Source organism: Manis javanica, chromosome 9, assembly GCF_040802235.1.
Source record: "Manis javanica isolate MJ-LG chromosome 9, MJ_LKY, whole genome shotgun sequence".
Classification (NCBI taxonomy): Eukaryota; Metazoa; Chordata; class Mammalia; order Pholidota; family Manidae; genus Manis; species Manis javanica.
In genome coordinates, this window is record NC_133164.1 from 84,121,847 (window position 1) to 84,141,027 (window position 19,181).

At 39.8% G+C, this 19,181-nt stretch overlaps 1 long non-coding RNA gene across 1 annotated transcript; it reads left to right on the top strand.

The window, feature by feature from the left end:
- The first annotated feature begins 44 nt into the window (after window positions 1–44).
- On the top strand, window positions 45–17,643 carry LOC118972387 (uncharacterized). Its single transcript, XR_012121165.1, has 3 exons — window positions 45–178; window positions 1,991–2,083; window positions 13,774–17,643. It is a non-coding gene; the product is annotated as an uncharacterized lncRNA (long non-coding RNA).
- Window positions 17,644–19,181: the final 1,538 nt, after the last annotated feature.

Sequence of the window (19,181 nt, forward strand, 5' to 3'; positions counted from 1 at the left end):
CCTGACTTAACGGAAAGGCGATGGAGGGGGTACTGGCCAGTGTGCTCAAAGGACTCGACTTTGACCGAGCGCACAAAAAGGAAGTAAAAAGTGGAACACTCAGAACATAGAAGAATGTGTGACAGTTTGTTGGGTCCGATGACTAAGTTTCCATCTTTTCTATGTCTTCTCTCGCAGTGTAAGTTTCTCTTCCCCCCTTCCTATTGGCAAATGGGTGAGTCTGTCCTGCGGATTTCCTCTCCGCACATTCCAAGGCAAGACCAGGGGCGGGGCTCGTTAAGCCCAAGTCCTTGTAGGGAAATCGCGGAGCGGGCTGCACGGCCCACGTGACTGGCCCAGCCCGGCTTCGGAGCGCAGGGCCCTGGCAGCCGGGCCGTCGTGCGCCTGCGCGGGAGGCTCCCAGCACGCCCGGCGGCTCCGCCTCGGGGCTCCCAGGGTGCACGCCTACGCTTGAGGGGGCCTTTGGAAAAGCGAGTGGAAACCTGCGCCTGGTTGTTTTGCAGCGTCCCACTCCTTTCGCCCAGAGGCTACCACTGTGAAGTCCCAAGAGATAGCTCATTGGCCCTGACGGATTTCATAAGGTCGTGAGGAGCTGAAAGAACAGCTTTTCAAAAAAGTTTGCTCTTGTTTTTTCCACCTGAGCCCCTCTGGCCCTGCTTATCAAGGAGAGCCTGACTGGATCTGACTTGGAAGAAAGACGACCAGCCACAAGAGCTTACGAAATTTTAGTGAACCTCCTGCCTCTGTGGTAGTGCAGACTTGTGGCTTAGTGAGAAAAGGAGTAAAAAGTGGGGTCTATTTTTTTCACAGCTCTCCTTGCTTAGGATAGCTTCTAACAATGCATCTTGTTAAAGGAAAGCCTTCCCTGATTCTATTTCTGCCCAAAATCTGGTGAGGAGGACTAAGGTACTGGTCACCTCAGCTGTCTGATCTAGTCTGTGACAGGAGTGACTTGGATCCGATAATAGTCAGACCATCGGCATCCTGGCGTTAAGGTTCAGTGCCTACTTTGGCTCATGTGGCCAGAGCAGTTGTGAAGTTTGGGGTTGCCTGTGGTCCTTGCTGTAAAAGCTGCTCTTGCTTGTATAACCCTGCTGAGAAGGAAGGTAAAAGCTGCAGAATAATATACTCTTAAGTATAAATAAGCTGTACCTTTGAGGACCTCAGGAGCATTTCATCTATTAACCATGTTCCAAAGTACAGTAAAGTCACTGAAAAAATACCTGCCTTAATTCTGTAGCATGACTGAAACAAAGATGATTAGCTTCCTAAATTCCCTTGACAGTAAGAACCACGGGGAGTACTATTTAAAAATACAAATGATTGGATGCCCTGTCTCCAGCCCACTGAATCAGAATCTTCTAGTGCAGGTTCTGGGAAGCCATTGATTTAACGGGTCCTAAGTGGCTCATCACAAAAGGTGGGGTCACAGAGCAAGACAGCTTAGGGCCTGTGTTAGGAAGTGACAGCGGAAACTCCTGGTGGTTGAGTGGTGGGGTACTCCAACCTGTTCTTGGAGTTTGGCTGGGGCGGTAGAGCAAGCATACTGCAGTGCACATGTACTTCCACAGAGTGGTAGCCTGCCACCACAGAGTGCTCGAGTCTTCCATACTGTCCTCCCCTTCAGAAAGAAAACCAACCCATATCCTGTATTTTACATGAGCTAAGGAGAAGTTTTTCAATGTATACTTTTAATAATAATAAAATAAAATCATCATTATTAAGCTAGGCATTCTGCTAAGTGTTTTATTAACATTATCTCTCAGTCATAAGTGGTTACTATCACCTCCATTTTACAGATGAAGAACCTGAAGCTTAGAGAGGTTAGTAACCTGCCCAAGGTTATATTGTGGGGTAGAGAAGAGGCAGGAATCACAGAGGCCTCTATGCTATGTTGACTGATGAGCATGCTAATTATTGATAAGAGTGTTAATAATTTGGAGTGGGAATATTTACCCCAAATGTTGACTTATTTCTTTGTTCTTCATAGGAAAAGAAACTCTGTTTCTGACACACTTTCCAGCAAGGCTTAATTCCACTGAAAGCAGTGCCTTGGAGAAAATACCTGCTTTGCTAGCCACCTGTAAGTGTATTACAGCTTTTGATTATGAGTTCTTTTTTCCTTTGGAGAAATAATAGTAAATGAAAGTAATTTCTAAGGGCAGTTTCGGTTTCATGTATCTTGTCAACATTTAACACAGAACACTCCTTTTGCATTATCCCATGGAGTGCCAACTCAGTAAGGCATTAAAGCAGTGTGCTGGTAGCGCTCTCCGGTGATCCCTGAAAGGCCAAAGAACCCGAGATGAAGTTGGAAGGGGCCTTACCTAGGTCAGTGTTATTCAGTGTCTTACTGCGTTCTACACACAAAGTATTAATTGCTTCAGGAAGAAGAGCCATGGTATGAAGGTGAACATACTTGGTAAAAATGTCTGTATTCCCAGTACCTTGCACAGTGTTCGGCATATGGTGGGTGCTCAATAAAACCTAAGTTAAAACTGTAAACCTTATTCAAGAACTTTGGGGCAAAGATAGCAGAATAAAGTACGGGAGGTTTAGGAAGTGGTTAAGTGATAAAAAGAGTGAGAAAAGGAGTTTCTTTGTTGAAATGCAACCAGATGGATGTTCTCAAACTTTTGCAGAACCCTACTAGGTCCAGAATGAAAATTACCTGGGTGCATAGATAGTTGTAGGCGCCAGATTAACCAGGGACATGTTAGATCTTGTTTGGATATACAGGCCCAATAAACATTATTGTCCAAGACAGGGGAGAACAATGAAGAAAATCTTTTATATTGGTATATTAATTCTATTTAAACTCTTTTCATATAAGATGTCTTAGAATTTAATTAAAATAATATAATAATGACATGAAATTTATACTGTATAGCAAAAACAGTGTGTGTGTATGTGTGTGTGTGTGTGTGTGTAAACTAACAGCATCCTTATCTAATGTAAAGTCCTTTACATGGCTTTAAAACATTACAAATATTATAAAGGAATAAAATTCAAACCTCCAAACTACTTATTATTCAATTTAAAAACAGGAAAGTTGGCCAAGGAATTCAAATATTAGTAGAAATAGATTCAAAACTATAGGGCTCAACACATGACTTCCCAAGCATAATAAACAACAGAGGAAGAAATAATTGTGTATGAAATGTAGTTGAAAATAGAATATGAAAAGTGAGAACAATAAACTTAGATTAAGCTCTCCTAGCATATAACATGATAAATTGTAGGTGAGTTCTTAATAAGTATAAAGCACAGTAATTTGAGTGAAATAGAATTGTGTGAATATTTTAGTTGGGGAGAAGAATAACTTTAAAATGGTGTTGACTACGGTATCGTTGGCATACAGTAAACCACATATTTAAAATGTTCACTGTCATAATTTTTGACATGTGTACACTTGTGAAATCATTACCACAATCAAGATATTGAACATATCCTTCACCCCCAAGGTTTCCTCACACACACTTGCAATCCATCCCTCCCAGCTCCCCTGCCCCATCACCCCTTGGCAACTGCTAATCTGCTTTCTGTCACTATAGTTTGCACAAATATAGGTTTTTGACTCATGAAAGTGTTACTGATTATAAGATTTATGGTTCCATTTTTATAAAAGTCAAAGTGAAATTTAAAAAAGCAAGAAAAGAATTGAAATGGAAACATTCTGTAATAAATGTGGCAGATAAAAGCTTAACAATCCAGAATCATGTTTAATAAAAAGAGTTTTATTTTGGCTTGTCTGATAGCAAGGAACAGAGACATAGTTCAGCTAGCCCAAGAAAAAGGATACCTTTTAAGGGATATACATGAACTGGATCTGAACTGGAGAGTTGCTGAAGAAGGTAGCTTAAGGGGTTAACTCTTTGGTTTTTCTGTCATAGGCCAAACGGTTATTCTCTGCTGGGACTTGTGCTTCCTTCAGCACATCTGCTATGTCTTCACCCATCTTTCTCTACTAACCCTAGTTTCTGGTCCCTCATAATTTCAGCTTCTCATGGCTTCTGTGACTCCAAATATATCCTGACATCTCTTGGTTCAGCCTTTTTGACTTTTGCTCCTTCTTTTAAGTGTTTCAACACTGAATATTTTCAAATTCAGATGCTCAGGAGAGGAATGTGATTGGCTTCGCTCAACTTTTTGGCCCAGGCTGTACACTGTAGGTTGATGGCCAGTATGTACATAAGTTTCTTTTGGGTCTGAAATGGCCCATCACCTGTGGTCAGAGAGCAGGAATCCCATAGTACAAAACATCAGCAGGTGCTGTGAGCAGAGCAGGCATTGAATGTTTACGTGTCCAATAAAGAGAATGGACTTTTAGAACCACATGGAGCCAGGTTCAAATCCCAGATGTACTATTTGCTAGCTATGTGACACTGGTCACTTGCCTAATCTGTCTGAACCTTGGTTTTCTCATTTATAACTTGGAAATAATAACTGCCTTACAGGGTTTTGTAAAAAATAAACAATATATGTAAAGCATGGTATAGTATCTAGTACCCAGTAGGTCTTAATTGATGGTAGCTATTTAATTTTTATTATATTAACAGATTAATAATGATGTCAAGAAAAATAATCAGTCTCCATGGCAAAGGTTAAGAGGCAGCTCACACAAGAGGAAAACCAAATAGTTAGCTGACACTGAAGGAAATATATAGCCTCACAGAGAATTTAAAATGCATTTTAAGATAGCTATGAGATATATATATCATCTGTTAAGCCTGCTAAAATACATTAAAATTATACATTCCAGTGTTAATGTGGCAGTGAAGAAAGAGTACATTCATATTTGATAGATGGCATTGTAGATTAGCCTAATTAATCCAAATAGCAACCTCATAAAACATACCCTTTAATTCATAGTCCATCTCTGGGGAAATATTTCCCAAGTTGGTAATTGAAAAGGAAAAAAAACTTGTATTTGTACAAAATATTTACAGCTCTCTTATTAATTCAGAGGCTTTCATCAGTTTAGAACTGAAAGAGACCTAAAAAAAGAGACTGTTTTTTCTCCTGGGCTACATGTTAGGATCACTTAGGAGCCTTTAAAAACACTCATGCCCCAAGATTCAAGATGGCTGTGTGAGAGGTGAGACAGAGAACTCCTCCCAAAACCACAGATAGTGTGAAAATATAATTAATACAACTAACCCTAAAAGTGCAACAGGAAAGAAGGCTGAACCAGACTACATACAGACCTTACAAACAGAGCAGACCTCACGAAACAGGGTAACGTACCAAAGCCTTGACTGGCAGGACCCAAGCCCTTCCCCCACCCCAGCTCCCTGGTGGGAGGAAGAGAAATGGAGCAGGGAGGGGGTGGAAGCCTGGGACTGCTGAGCACCTAGCCCTGGAGATCTCTTTGCAAGCAGAAACCTACATTGTGTGGTGCTCTGGAGGATGGGGAGCTGGGACAGGAGGAGTGCTTGAGAGACAGATTCTGGCCATTTGTGGAGAACGGGATTCACACCTGGCTGCTCTGGGACAAGGGAAAGGCAGGCGGTCTGAGAGGCTTCCTAGCAGTGAGAGGGCTGCTGAAGGGGTGGGGTTTGCACGGAGCTTGCTGCAGGGGAGAATGGATAGGCGGACAAGGTTGTCTGGACACACTCTGCCCAGCAGATTGGGAACTTTGAGGAGCTTCAGGCACTCCATCACTCTGGCTGGCTACTCAGCTCAGAGGCCTCCCACTGTGACTCGCAGCTTACCGAGCCTTCTTCCTAGTCTGATGGCACCAGCTCGCAAACGGGTGGTCACTGCACTGCCGTGAGGCCAGCCAGAGGAAGGCCCTGCCTACAACAGCTAGAGACGCGAAGCACAGAGCCTTACACCTGTGTGTCCAGCCCACTGGCTCTGATACTGGAGACAGGGTTTGCAGACGGGAATCAGGAAATAGATCTTTCCTCACCCCAGGCACCAGCTCTGCTCCCGTATGACCCCAAGCCTCACTCTAGTGACTGAATAGCTCCAAACACTGGAGCTTCTGGGCACTACAGGGTACCACACAGAAATATGAAATGTCAAACGAGCATGGTTCAGAACAAATTCTCACAAACCTGAGAGAAAGGGCCAATGAAACTGAACTCACCAATCTTCCCGAAAGAGAGTTCAAAATAAAAATCATAAACATGATTATGGAGGTACAGAAAAATATTCAAGAACTCAGGAACGAATTTAACATGGAGATTCAATCATTAAGAAATTCCATATCTGAAATGAAACATATAATGGAGGGATTTAAAAGCAGATTAGATGTAGTAGAGGAGACAGTAAATGCAATAGAAATTAGAGAAGAGGAATACAAAGAAGCTGAGGCACAGAGAGAAAAAACAATCTCTAAGAATTAAAGAATATTGAAAAAACTGTCCAAACAGAACAATATTCACATTATAGGGTTACTAGAAGAAGAGAGATAAAAAGGGATAGAAAGTATAATTGAGAAGGTAATTGCTGAAAACTTCCCCAATCTGGGGAAGGAGATAGTTGCACAGACCATGGAGGTGCACAGATCTCCCAACACAAGGAACCCAAGAAAGACATCAAGACATATAATAATTAAAATGGCAAAAATCAAGGATACAGACAGACTTTTAAAAGCAGCTAGAGAGAGAAAAAATATCACATACAAAGGAAAATCCATCAGGCTGTCATCAGATTTCTCAACAGAAACCTTACAGGCCAGAGACAGTGGCATGATATATTTAATTCAATAAAGCAGAAGGGCCTTGAACCAAGAATACTCTACTCGGCAAGGTTGTTATTTAAATTTGAAAGAGGGATTGAACAATTTTCAGATACGCAAAAGCTGAGAGGATTTACCTCCCACACACCACCTCTACAGTGCATTTTGGAGGGACTCCTATAGATGGAAGTATTCCTAAGGCTAAATAGATGTCACCCAAGGGATAGACAAAGAGTACACAATATGACTCATAACATACGAAGAATGGAGGAGGAAGAAAAAGAAAGAAAAAAAATATTTAGGTTGTGTTTGTATAGCATATGAAGTGAGTTAAAGTAGACTGTTGGATAGTAAGGGAATTAATTACCCTTGAACCTTTGGTAACCATGAATCTAAAGCCTGCAATGGCAATAAGTACATACCTATCAAGAATCACCCTTAATGTAAATGGTATGAATGCACCAAAGCATGTAGAGTCACTGAATGCATAAAAAAACAAGACCCATCTATATGCTGCCTACAAGAGACTCACTTCAAACCCAAAGACATACACAGACTGAAAGTAAAGGAATGGAAAAAGATATTTCATGCAACTAATAGGGAGAAAAAATCAGGAGTTACAGTACTTGTATCAAACAAAAGAGACTGCAAAACAAAGTCACAAGACACAAAGAAGGACATTACATAATGATAAAGAGGTCAGTCCAGCAAGAGGATATAACTATTATAAATATCTATGCACCCAACACAGGTTCACCTACATATGTGAAACAAATACTAACAGAATTAAAGGGGGAAATAGAATGCAATGCATTCATTTTAGGAGACTTCAACACACCACTCACTCCAAAGGACAGATCAACCAGACAGAAAATAAGAGACAGAGGCGCTGAACAACGTGTTAGAACAGATGGACCTAATGGATAGCTACAGAACACTCCATCCAAAAGCAACAGGATACACATTCTTCTCAAATGCACATGGAACATTTTCAAGAACAGATCATATACTAGGCCACAAAAAGAACCTCAGTAAATTCAAATAGATTGAAATTGTACCAACCAGTTTCTCAGATCACAAAGGTATGAAGCTAGAAATAAATTACACACAGAAAATGAAAAAGCCTACAAGCACATGGAAGCTTAATAACATGCTCCTAAATAATCAGTGGATCAATGACCAAATAAAAACAGATCAAGCAATATATGGAGACAAATGACAACAATAATTCAACACTGCAAAATCTGTGGGACGCAGCAAAGGCCGTGCTAAGAGGGAAATAATATTGCAATACAGGCTTACCTCAGGAAATAAGAGCAATTTCAAATGAACAGTCTAAACTCACACTTAATGAAACTAGAAAAGGAAGAACAAATGAGGCCCAAAGTCCATAGAAGGAGGGACATAATAAAGGTTAGAGCAGAAATAAATAAAATTGAGAAGAATAAAACAATAGAATGAATCAATGAAAGTAGGAGCTGGTTCTTTGAGAAAATAAACAAAATAGATAAACTCCTAGCCTGACTTATCAAGAAATAAAAGAGTCCACACACATAAACAGAATCAGAAATGAGAAAGGAAAAATCACCACAGAAACTGCAGAAATACAAAGAATTATGAGAGAATACTATGAAAAATTATATGCTAACAAACTGGATAACCTAGAAGAAATGGACAACTTTCTAGAAAAATATTACCTTCCAAGGTTGACCCAGGAGGAAACAGAAAATCTGAATAGACCAATTACCAGCAAAGAAATTGAACTGGTAATCAAAAAAATACCTAAGAACAAAACCACTGAACCAGATGGCTTCACCGCTGAATTTTATCAAACATTTAGTGAAGGCCTAATACCCATTCTCCTTAAAGTTTTTCAAAAAGTAGAAGAGGAGGGAATACTCCCAAACTCATTCTACGAGGCCAACATCACTCTAATACAAAACCAGGCAAAAACAACACACAAAAAAGAAAATTTCAGACCAATATCTCTGATGAACGTAGATGCAAAAATACTCAACAAAATATTAGCAAACCAATTCAAAAATACATCAAAAAGATCATTCATCATGATCAAGTGGGATTCCTCCCAGGGATGCAAGGATGGTACAACATTTGAAAATCCATCAACATCATCCACCACATCAACAAAAAGGACATAAGCCACATGATCATCTCTATAGATGCTGAAATAGCATTTGACAAAATTCAACATCCATTCATGATAAAAACTCTCACAAAATGGTTATAGAGGGTAATTACCTCAATATAATAAAGGCTGTATATGATAAACCCACAGCCAACATTATACTTAACAGTGAGAAGCTGAAAGCTTTTCCTTTAAAATAGGGTACAAGACAAGGATGCCCACTCTCCCCACTTTTATTCAACATAGTACTGGAGGTCCTGGCCATGGCAATCAGACAACACAAAGAAATAAAAGGTGTCCAGATAGGTAAGGAAGGAGTCAAACTGTCCCTGTTTGCAGATAATATTGTACATAAAAAAACCTGAAGAATCCACTCCAAAACTACTAGATCTAATATTAGAATTCAGTAAAGTTGTGGAATACAAAATTAATACACAGAAATCTGTTGCTTTCCTATACACTAATGATGAACTAGCAGAAAGAGGAATCAGGAAAACAATTCCATTCACAATTGCATCAAAAAAGAATAAAATACCGAGGAGTAAACCTAACAAAGGAAGTGAAAGACTTATACCCTGAAAACTACAAGACACTCATGAGAGAAATTAAAGAAGAAACCAATAAATGGAAACACATCCCATGCTCATGGATAGGAAGAATTAATATTGTCAAAATGGCCATCCTGCCTAAAGCAATCTACAGATTCAATGCAATCCCTATCAAAATACCAACAGCATTCTTCAATGAACTAGAGAAAATCGTTCTAAAATTCATGTGGAACCACAAAAGACCCTGAATAGCCAAAGCAATCCTGAGAAGGAAGAATGAAGCTGGGGGGATTATGCTCCCTGACTTCAAGCTCTACTACAAATCCAAAGTAATCGAGACAATTTGGTACTGGCACAAGAACAGACCCACAGACCAGTGGAACAGACTTGAGAGCCCTGATATAAACCCAACCATATATGGTCAATTAATATACGATAAAGGAACCATGGACATACAATGGGGAAATGATAACCTCTTCAACAGCTGGTGTTAGCAAAACTGGACAGCTACATGCAAGAGAATGAAACTGGATTTTTGTTTAAATGCATACACAAAAGTAAACTCAAAATGGATGAAAGATCTGAATATAAGTCATGAAACCATAAAACTATTAGAAAAAAACATAGGCAAAAATCTCCTGAATATAAGCATGAGCAACTTCTTCATGAACATATCTCCCCGGGCAAGGGAAACAAAAGCAAAAATGAACAAGTGGGACTATATCAAACTAAAAAGTTTCTGTACAGCAAAGTACACCATCAGAACAAAAAGACATCCTACAGTATGGGAGAATATATTCATAAATGACATATCCAATAAGGGGTTGACATCCAAACTATATAAAGAGCTCACGCACCTCAACAAACAAAAAGCAAATAAGCCAATTAAAAAATGAGCAGAGTTGCTGAACAGACACTTCTTCAAAGAGGAAATTCAGATGGCCAGCAGGCACATGAAAAGATGCTCCATATCGCTAATCATCAGAGAAGTGCAAATTAAAACCACAATGAGATATCACCTCACACCAGTAAGGATGGCCTCCATCCAAAAGACAAACAAGAGCAAATGTTGGCGAGGATGTGGAGAAAGAGGAACCCTACTACACTGCTGGTGGGAATGTAAATTAGTTCAGCCATTGTGGAAAGCAGTATGGAGGTTCCTCAAAAAACTCAAAATTGAAATACCATTTGACCCAGGAATTCCAGTCTTAGGAGTTTACCCTAAGAATGCAGCAGCCCAGTTTGAAAAAGACATATGCACTCCTATGTTTATCGCAGCTCTATTTACAATAGGCAAGAAATGGAAGTACCCTAAGTGTCCATCATTAGATGAATGGATAAAGAAGATGTGGTACATATACACAATGGAATACTATTCAGCCATAAGAAGAATACAAATCCTACCATTTCAACAACATGGATGGAGCTAGAGGGTATTATGCTCAGTGAAATAAGCCAGGTGGAGAAAGACAAGTATAAAATGATTTCACTCATCTATGGAGTATAAGAACAAAGAAAAAACTGAAGGAACAAAACAGCAACAGACTCACAGTACCCAAGAATGGACTAACAGTTACCAAAGGGAAAGGCACTGGGGATGATGGGTGGGTAGGGAGGGATAAGGGGGAAAAAGGGAGATTTTGATTAGCACACATAATGTAGCAGGGCGGGGGGATACGGGTAAGGCAGTATAACACAGAGAAGACAAGTAATGATGCTATAGCATCTTAGTATGCTGATGGATAGTGACTGTAATGGGGTATGTGGTGGGGACTTCATAATAGGGGGAGTCTCATAACCGTAATGTTGCTCATGTAATTGTACATTAATAATACCAAAAGAAAAAGAAAAAAAAGACTCATGTGCCATGCCGAGAGATTCTGAGTTAATTTTCCTGAAATATTACCTGAGCCTGAATAGTTTAGAAGTTCCTCAGGTGATTCTAGGAGGGAGGAGAACCACTTTCCCAGTTCCACTCCATTAGGTAACTATGAAAAAACAGAGGTAAAAGGCCTGTGAGGGGAACAGCGCACATAGATGTAATAAAAGAGCTGGGCTGAAAATGAAGATGCTTCTAATTCCTGGTTTTAACTTCCAGCCTTGGTGAATAATTGGAAATATCCTTGTGCTCAACATTTAGAGACTAGGTAGCAGATGATGGTGGAATAGTACAAGTGCATCCAATAATTGATATTGAAAGGATATCTGTGGACAAGGTAGGACGTAGTGTGTACACATTAATGAGGACAAGTGCGACAGTGGTGTGTCCCTTGCTGCCCTTATTGAGAGAGTCCCAACTGAGACTGTTGGGTTTGCCCCTGAGAGGGGCATGGTTCTCCCCTTGTGCTCTGCCCCACTCCCTACAGTGGCCATGCCTCCCATCTCTATTGTGGGGGTGAGGTTATCAATGCCCAGGACTGCTGAACCACGGGCTGCCCATGCCCAACAGTGATGAATCAGAAGAGTCTATGTTTTAAAAAATTGTAAAATATATACAGTATAAAACTTACCATCTTAACCATTTTTAAATGCACAGTTCAGTGACATTAAGTATATTCACATTGCTGCACAGCCATCACCACCATCCATCTCTAGACCTTTTTTATCTTTCTCAACTGAAACTTTCCACCCATTAAATAATAAATCCCCATTTCCCTCACCCCAGGCCCCAGCCTCTGGCAAGTACCGTTCTACCCTCTGTCTTTGTGAATTTGACCCAGGTGCCTCATATAGATGGAATCATATAACATGTGTCCTTTGTGGCTGGTTTATTTCACTTAGTTTAATGTCTTCAAACTTAACAGTTCATTTTTGAGAATAAATTATTTCTTGTCTCTCTTCTAGTCCTTTGTTCTTTCCACCAAAGTTCCTTTTCCTTCCAGGTGGAGGATCAGCCCACCCTCCTACTGGTCCTTGCTTTTCTATTCTAGCAGCGGCCCTGTGTTTTGCTGCTTCCTGTCTAGGTTCAGGCTTATCTAGTGAGCAGGAAAGGAAAAGCCAGTTCTGTAAACTTGTGTCTGAAACTTGTTAGTCTGGAGTTTTGTTTTGTTTTTGCATCTTTGTTTCTGCTTTAGTGTGGACTTGGGGAGGAAAGGGAACTCTTAGGGAAATAAAGTACATAATCAAATTGATATGTGGACACATATACCTGCCTCAAGTACAAAACTGGTAGATACCCTTATTAGAAGAATTGAGGAAGTTACAGAATTTTATCACAAGTGGTATGTTTTAATTATAAGGGAGTATTGTGTACTGGTGAAGTTTATGAACTCTGGATCCAGGTTATCTGAACTTGAATTCTCCCACTAATACTCCACCTCAACACCCCCCTCACAGTTTTATTGAGATGTAATTGACATACAGACCTGTGTAAGTTTAAAGTGCACAACATAATGACTTGAATTACATATACTGTGTAATGATTACCACAATATCTAACACCTTTTAGTGGTATCTCCTGGAGTAAGTTACCGAGCTTCTCTGTGCCTCAGTTTTCTCCTCAGTGGAAAGGGTATAATAATAATAACAGTACCTATCTTATAGATCATTGTGAGGAAACAATGAGCAATGAAATAAACAAAAAACTCAGAATATTTTTATTTATAAAAATAAAAGTATTTTATACATATAAAGTATTTACAATACCACCTGGCAAAAAGCAAGTACTGTGTGAGTGTTAGATATCAATACTTTTTGGTCAGTGTTATCTGTCACCCCAAATTTGGTTAACCATATAAGAAAAAATAGTTTTAAAAATTCAAGATAGCATTATCATAATAACCCCAAATTAGACACAATGCAAAGTCCATTAGTTGACATGGTGTGTCTTTCAGTCAAATACTTCTCAGCAATAAACAGAAACAAGCTGCGGAATCATGCATCAACACTGACCTACCTCAGAAACATCTTGCTGAGTGAAAAACCCTAGGCACAGAAAACTACATAGCATATGATTCCATTCGTATGAAAATTCTAGAAAAAACTAAGCTATAGAGAGAAAAACAGGTCAGTGGTTGTCTAGGCTGTGTATGGGACCAACAATTCACTGCAAACTGGCATAAGGGAATGTCTCATGATGGAAATATTTTAAAACTGGATTTTTGTGATGGTTACCCAACTGTATACAATTACTAAAACTCATTGAATTTCACTTAAAATAGATGAATTGGTGGTATGTATAGTATATTTCTATAAACTATAAAAAGAGATGAAAAATAAATTTAAACTAGAGATTCATATATGTTCTTCAGTTGGGTTCTCACTTTATAAAAAGAAAAAAAAACTATTGGTTTTATAAAAATAACATGTTGATTGTCAGGAGACACTTCTCCATATGTCTGTCGAGTGTCTGCATGTCTCATAAGCAAGGTTCTGGCTTCCCTTTGTTCCAGATTCTTTTCCGAGATGTCTGTGTAGTGACCAGTATTTGAAGACAGAAAAAGCATCTCCCTCTAGGGCAAAAGGCAGACATACTTGCCAGCATAATAAAGAGAATGTGTGCCTCTGGAGCAAAGGGCAAGTATGCTTAATGCTCATTATAAAATGTTCAGGTTCCCTGAGCTCAGTGTCCCTTTTTATAATGCAACCATGTTTGTGCAGGGGTCACCTGGTCCTCTTCATGTTGCCCTATGGAAATTGCAGGTTGGCCTCCCAGTGAAGAATATGCTGATGCTCTGGCTTCTGCTATTGCTATGGGTAATAAACTTCTTTGATTCTGACCCAGGAGTGTCATGTCTTGTCACCATCCATGAAACTGTAGCAGCCTACCTTGTTAGCTTGCAGGCAGGGTAAAATCTCTGACCCTTCATAGTTATTTTGTGAGTGTGTGGTAAAATATACTTAACATAAAATCTGCCATTTTAAACATCTTTAAGTGTAAAGTTCAGTGTCATTAAATGTGTTCATCTTGTGAATCCATCACCACCACCCACCTCTAGAAATTTTTCATTATCCCATATTGAAACTCTACCCACTGAACACCGGCTCTGTGTTCCTTTTCCTTGCAGCCGCTGTAACCACCATTCTACTTTCTGTCTCTACAAATTTGACTACCTTAGGTACCTCATACAATATCTGTCCTTTGGCATCTGACTTATTTCACTTAGCATATTGTCTTCATAGTTCATCCATGCTGTAGCAAGTATCAGGATTTCATTCCTTTGTAAGGCTGAAAAATATGCCACTGTATGTCTTTACAGTTTTCTCAACACTATTTTAAAAAACAGAAAAAAATACGAACAAGAAAAAAAAAGGAAAATGAAAAGAAAATACCTCACCATTTGGGAGTTATTGACATTGCATGAATATCACTCTACACATCTATTTAAGAATAGACAGAAAAGTAGGTAGACAGAAAAAACATTAGAAAATGGTGTGTGGGTCTTACTTTCTAATACTAACCTAAAGCTCTCAAGGACTATAAGCACAGGTAGACTTCTGGGCTTAGATAGAGACTTGGCTACTCCAAGAATCCATCCATCAGCTGACCTGCTCCAGGGAAGACGAACAACAGCAGCTAAGCAGCTGATAGTTGGCTACACTGACTCATAGCCTTTGTTTGTTCCCATCTTTAAGTAGTCCTTAAGTCTAAGGAGTCTATGTACACTGTATTTTCCACTTTTCTTTGTTCAGCAATTATTTATTCAATGCCTATTATGTGTCAGGAGCTGTGCTAGGTACTGGGAATACTTAGAAGATTCCCTTCCTGCCATCAAGTAACTTACAATACAGAAGTAGACAGAAAAGTGAACATATAATTTACATATAGTATGAAGGACTTGTCATCCTACAGGATTAGGGAAGTCTTCCAGGAGGAGATGGCATGGGGACTTAAAGGACTGGAAGTTAAGAAAATGAAGAAATGTGCATGTGCTGGGCACAAATAAGGGGAGAGGAGAGTAGAGAGGAGCAGCAGGTGTGAAGGAACTGAGTGAAGCATTAGATACCTGGCGTTTGTGGAAATACAATTTCCTGTGGCTGGAACTCAGGAGGCAAGAAGGAAAGTAAGAGTCATGGGATTATGCAGGTTCAGGTGGCAGAGATCCCTTTATGCTGTGTAAAGGAGGGAAACTCGGAACAAGCTGGCTATAAGGAGCCACTGAAGGTTTTAAGTAGAAGAGAACAATGCTCTTTGCTTGAACATGTTCTCACTCATTCCAGAGCTGCAGCCCTAATTCTGGCACTCAGTTCTAGTGCCCAGTTGCTATAGCACATCTTAGTCTATACCCAGTCTTTCTCAGACAACGCACCCTTAGTGCTAATGAATGAATGAACTACAACTTTCCATATATCTTTGGCAAATCCCCTACAATGTATCTACTAGGGCTAGAATTGAAGAGTTTCATGAATTGTTTTTGGTTCTGGTTCTAGTTGCTAATACCATTGTCTGACATACTGATTGGGCCATCTCTCTTCTCAAAATACAAGATTTTTAAGTTTTATCATATTTCTGGAAATTCAAATCAGTTGACAAGCATTAATGAATAATGAAAGGGCAATATTTTAGTCCAGGTCACACAAAGATCCTAGCAGATCATAGGAAGGTAAAAAAATTGACCAGCCTTGACCTCCAATGAGTTCTGAACAGTGGTATAGAGGGCATGTCAAAGTGTGGGCAAAGGGTCTGTTTGTTTCTATGCAGAAGATCAAGGCCTAGCTTGGATACCCAGAAAATGAACTAAGATACGATATGAGGAGGAGCTTCCGGCATCAGCACTCTCTGGAGGACTTGTGCCGGGGGATGATCATCCAAAAGCCTCCACAGGGATCTGGGCGATGCTGCGGTTGTGGCTGCATCCACCCCACCGTTTCCTGGACTTGCCATTGGAATGGGGAGGGAGATGTCTAGGCTGGCATGTGCATACAGTGAGACAACGAATTTAACCAGATCTGTACTGTTGGAACTCAACCAGGAGTTGGGAGGGGTGCAAGTTGTAGCACTCCAAAATCTTATGACTATAGACTATCTACGGTTAAAAGAACATATGGGATGTGAATAGATCCCAGAAATGGGCTGCTTTAATTTGTCTGATTTCTCTCAGACTGTTCAAGTACAGTTGGACAATATCCATCATATCATAGACAAATTTTCACAAATGCCTAGGGTGCCTAAATGGTTTTCTTGGCTCCACTGGAGATGGATGGTAATTATAGATTTGCTTTGTTTATGTCACTGTATTCCTATTATGTTAATATGTGAGCACAAATTAGTTGGTAGTTTAAAAACTATACATGCTTAAGGTACTCTACAAGAAGATATGTCAAAGAAATAATCAATCCTCCCATATTTTCTTCCATATGCTACCTCTATAGCTTTCCTTCTTCCTTCCTAATTACAACCCTTAAATAGAATTCGTGCCTCATATCGAATTTACCGAGTATCATAATTCCTCCAGGTGGTAAAGATACCTCGAGACAAGTGCTGGGCATAGAAGCCACAGGGCATAAATCTGCAAAGAAGTAAAAAGCTAACCTTTTCAAACAATATGGCTTCTCTCTCACTTACCAACTTTACATTTCCCTGTATGGCCCCAGAAGATGACTGGTTAGCCAGAGACGGGTAAGATTCCTCAAGGGAGGAACAACCTAAGACAGGCACAGTCGCAGGGGGGCCATCAGGTGAGAAATTGGGGATCAACAGAGGTGTGGCTCAGAACCTCACCCCCCCTGTTTTGAGAGAAATCTTCTGCATCCATGGATGTTTTGCTGCCCTTGTCTAGCTTGGATTAATACTTAGTCTACAGGCACACACCTGATCATCTACATTTGCCCTCTTACAGCACTAAACTATGTTTTCTACCTTTATCTTGCATCTACCTACTACTTCAGCATTTTATTAAAAATAATAATAATAATAATAAAGGGAGAAATGTGGGATCAACATATAAATCAAGTATAAAAATCAAATGAATATTCATATTTGACCTGATTGTTTATAGTTCATAATGCGTGATCAAAACCGAAAGTTTCTGTGATGAATGCCCTTGTACTGTTCACCATGTAAGAATTTATTCACTATGTAAGAATTTGTTCACCATGTAAGAACTTGTTCGTTATGCAGAAGATTGGAGACTGACAAGAATTAGGCTTGAGATGGATTAATGATTGTACATTGAGCATTGACCCCCCTATACAGAATTTTATTGTTGTTAACAACCATTTGATCAATAAATATGAGAGATGCCCTCTCAAAAAAAAAAAATCAAAAAAAAAAAAAAATTGACCAGCCTTGGCTGCCTGACCAGTTCTTTGATGTAACATGCTGACAACACTTCATTAATGTGTAATGGGTAGGAGGAGGAATGCTGAGAGGAGGGTATGGATTAGGGTTAATCCATAGTCACAGTCAATTTTCCATTATCCTGGGATATATTAAAGGTGGTTAAGGCTCAGCTGGGACTTAGAACACAACTGACATTTAGGATGCTGCTCATTCATCCTGAGTTCTGCCCTTCTTCACCTCCAGAAGGGGCAATCTAGGAAAAGGGGTGCCAAGCCTTTGTTCTGCGTGCTCTGGGCAAGGCCAAGATCACTCTCCCACTGCTGCATTGGCATTTCAACAAGGGCCACTTGCTATCCTCCTCTCCTAATATTTACAGGGAGCCATTTTATCAGTCTTTTCCAATTACCCAATAGTCATAGGGCTGGGTACACCTTAATGACTAAAGGCCTTCCCTCCCTTTTCCTGCAGAGGAAGAGGGTTTAGATAAGCAAGGTGAAGGTTCTTCTGATGAGGGAGAGAATTGAGGAGAAGAGAGAAAGAGATTGGGCAACTGGTAAAGAATAGAAATTCCACTCTTCAGGATTCTGCAGAAAACCAAGGCCACTGTGGATTTATGTTTGTGTTTCCATATAGCTTAGAGTCTAGTCTGGAGGACAGGGAGGTTGGTGGAGCTCTAAGTACAGTTGGGGCCTTATCCCACCAGCTCTCTGCCAGCAGTGCGCCTTGCAGTGGTGTCCTTTCCCAGAACCAGGCTGTTGTCCCCAGCAATTCTCCCCAACCCCCATCCTGGGCAGGAGCGCACATGGATCCCTCATAGTCTATAGGTTCTGATGCAAGGCATTAACTGCATTGGCTTAATTTTGCATTACCCAAATACAGGCAAAATTAGAACCACCTCTAATTTAAGATCTGGATGTAGTTCATCTAGTTTAGTTCTAGTTCTTTTAATAACTGATGAAATTTGGCTGCTGCTAAGAGTCCTAAACCTCTGTCCTTTAATCCGTTCAACCCCCACTATTCCACCTTCCTCCTCCTTATCTACTCGTAACAATCCTGAGACTGGCCCATCAAACAAAGACTTAACTGATAACATACAGAAACATCTTTCTGGATTATTTTCAAGTATAATAAGGATTAAAATAATAAAATGACACTCTCAGGAGAGAGCATTTCAGACATGAGCTAGCAGGCAGAAGAAAACTTTGGAGCAAGGATTTATCTTATTTCCTCCCAAATTGATCCACATAGGATGTTGTTAATAAGCTTATAAGCAAAGGAAGAACAAAATAGCTACTATTTTGCATTTGATGGCATGGTTATTAGAGCTAGAAAGCACCTTAGCAATCATTTGGTTCAAATCCTTCATTTTATAGATGAGAAAATGGAGCTTCAGAGAGGTGAGATGGTGTCAGAACCACTCTGAACAACAGGACTAGATAGATGCCAAATGATACATATAGTTTTGTGGGGTTTTTTTTTTTTTTGCCAATTAGGCAATTCTGAGATCAGAAGGATACAACTAATTGGTGACTTTAAAGAGCTCACTGAATAGTGGAGATAAGCATTTATTTCTGTCCA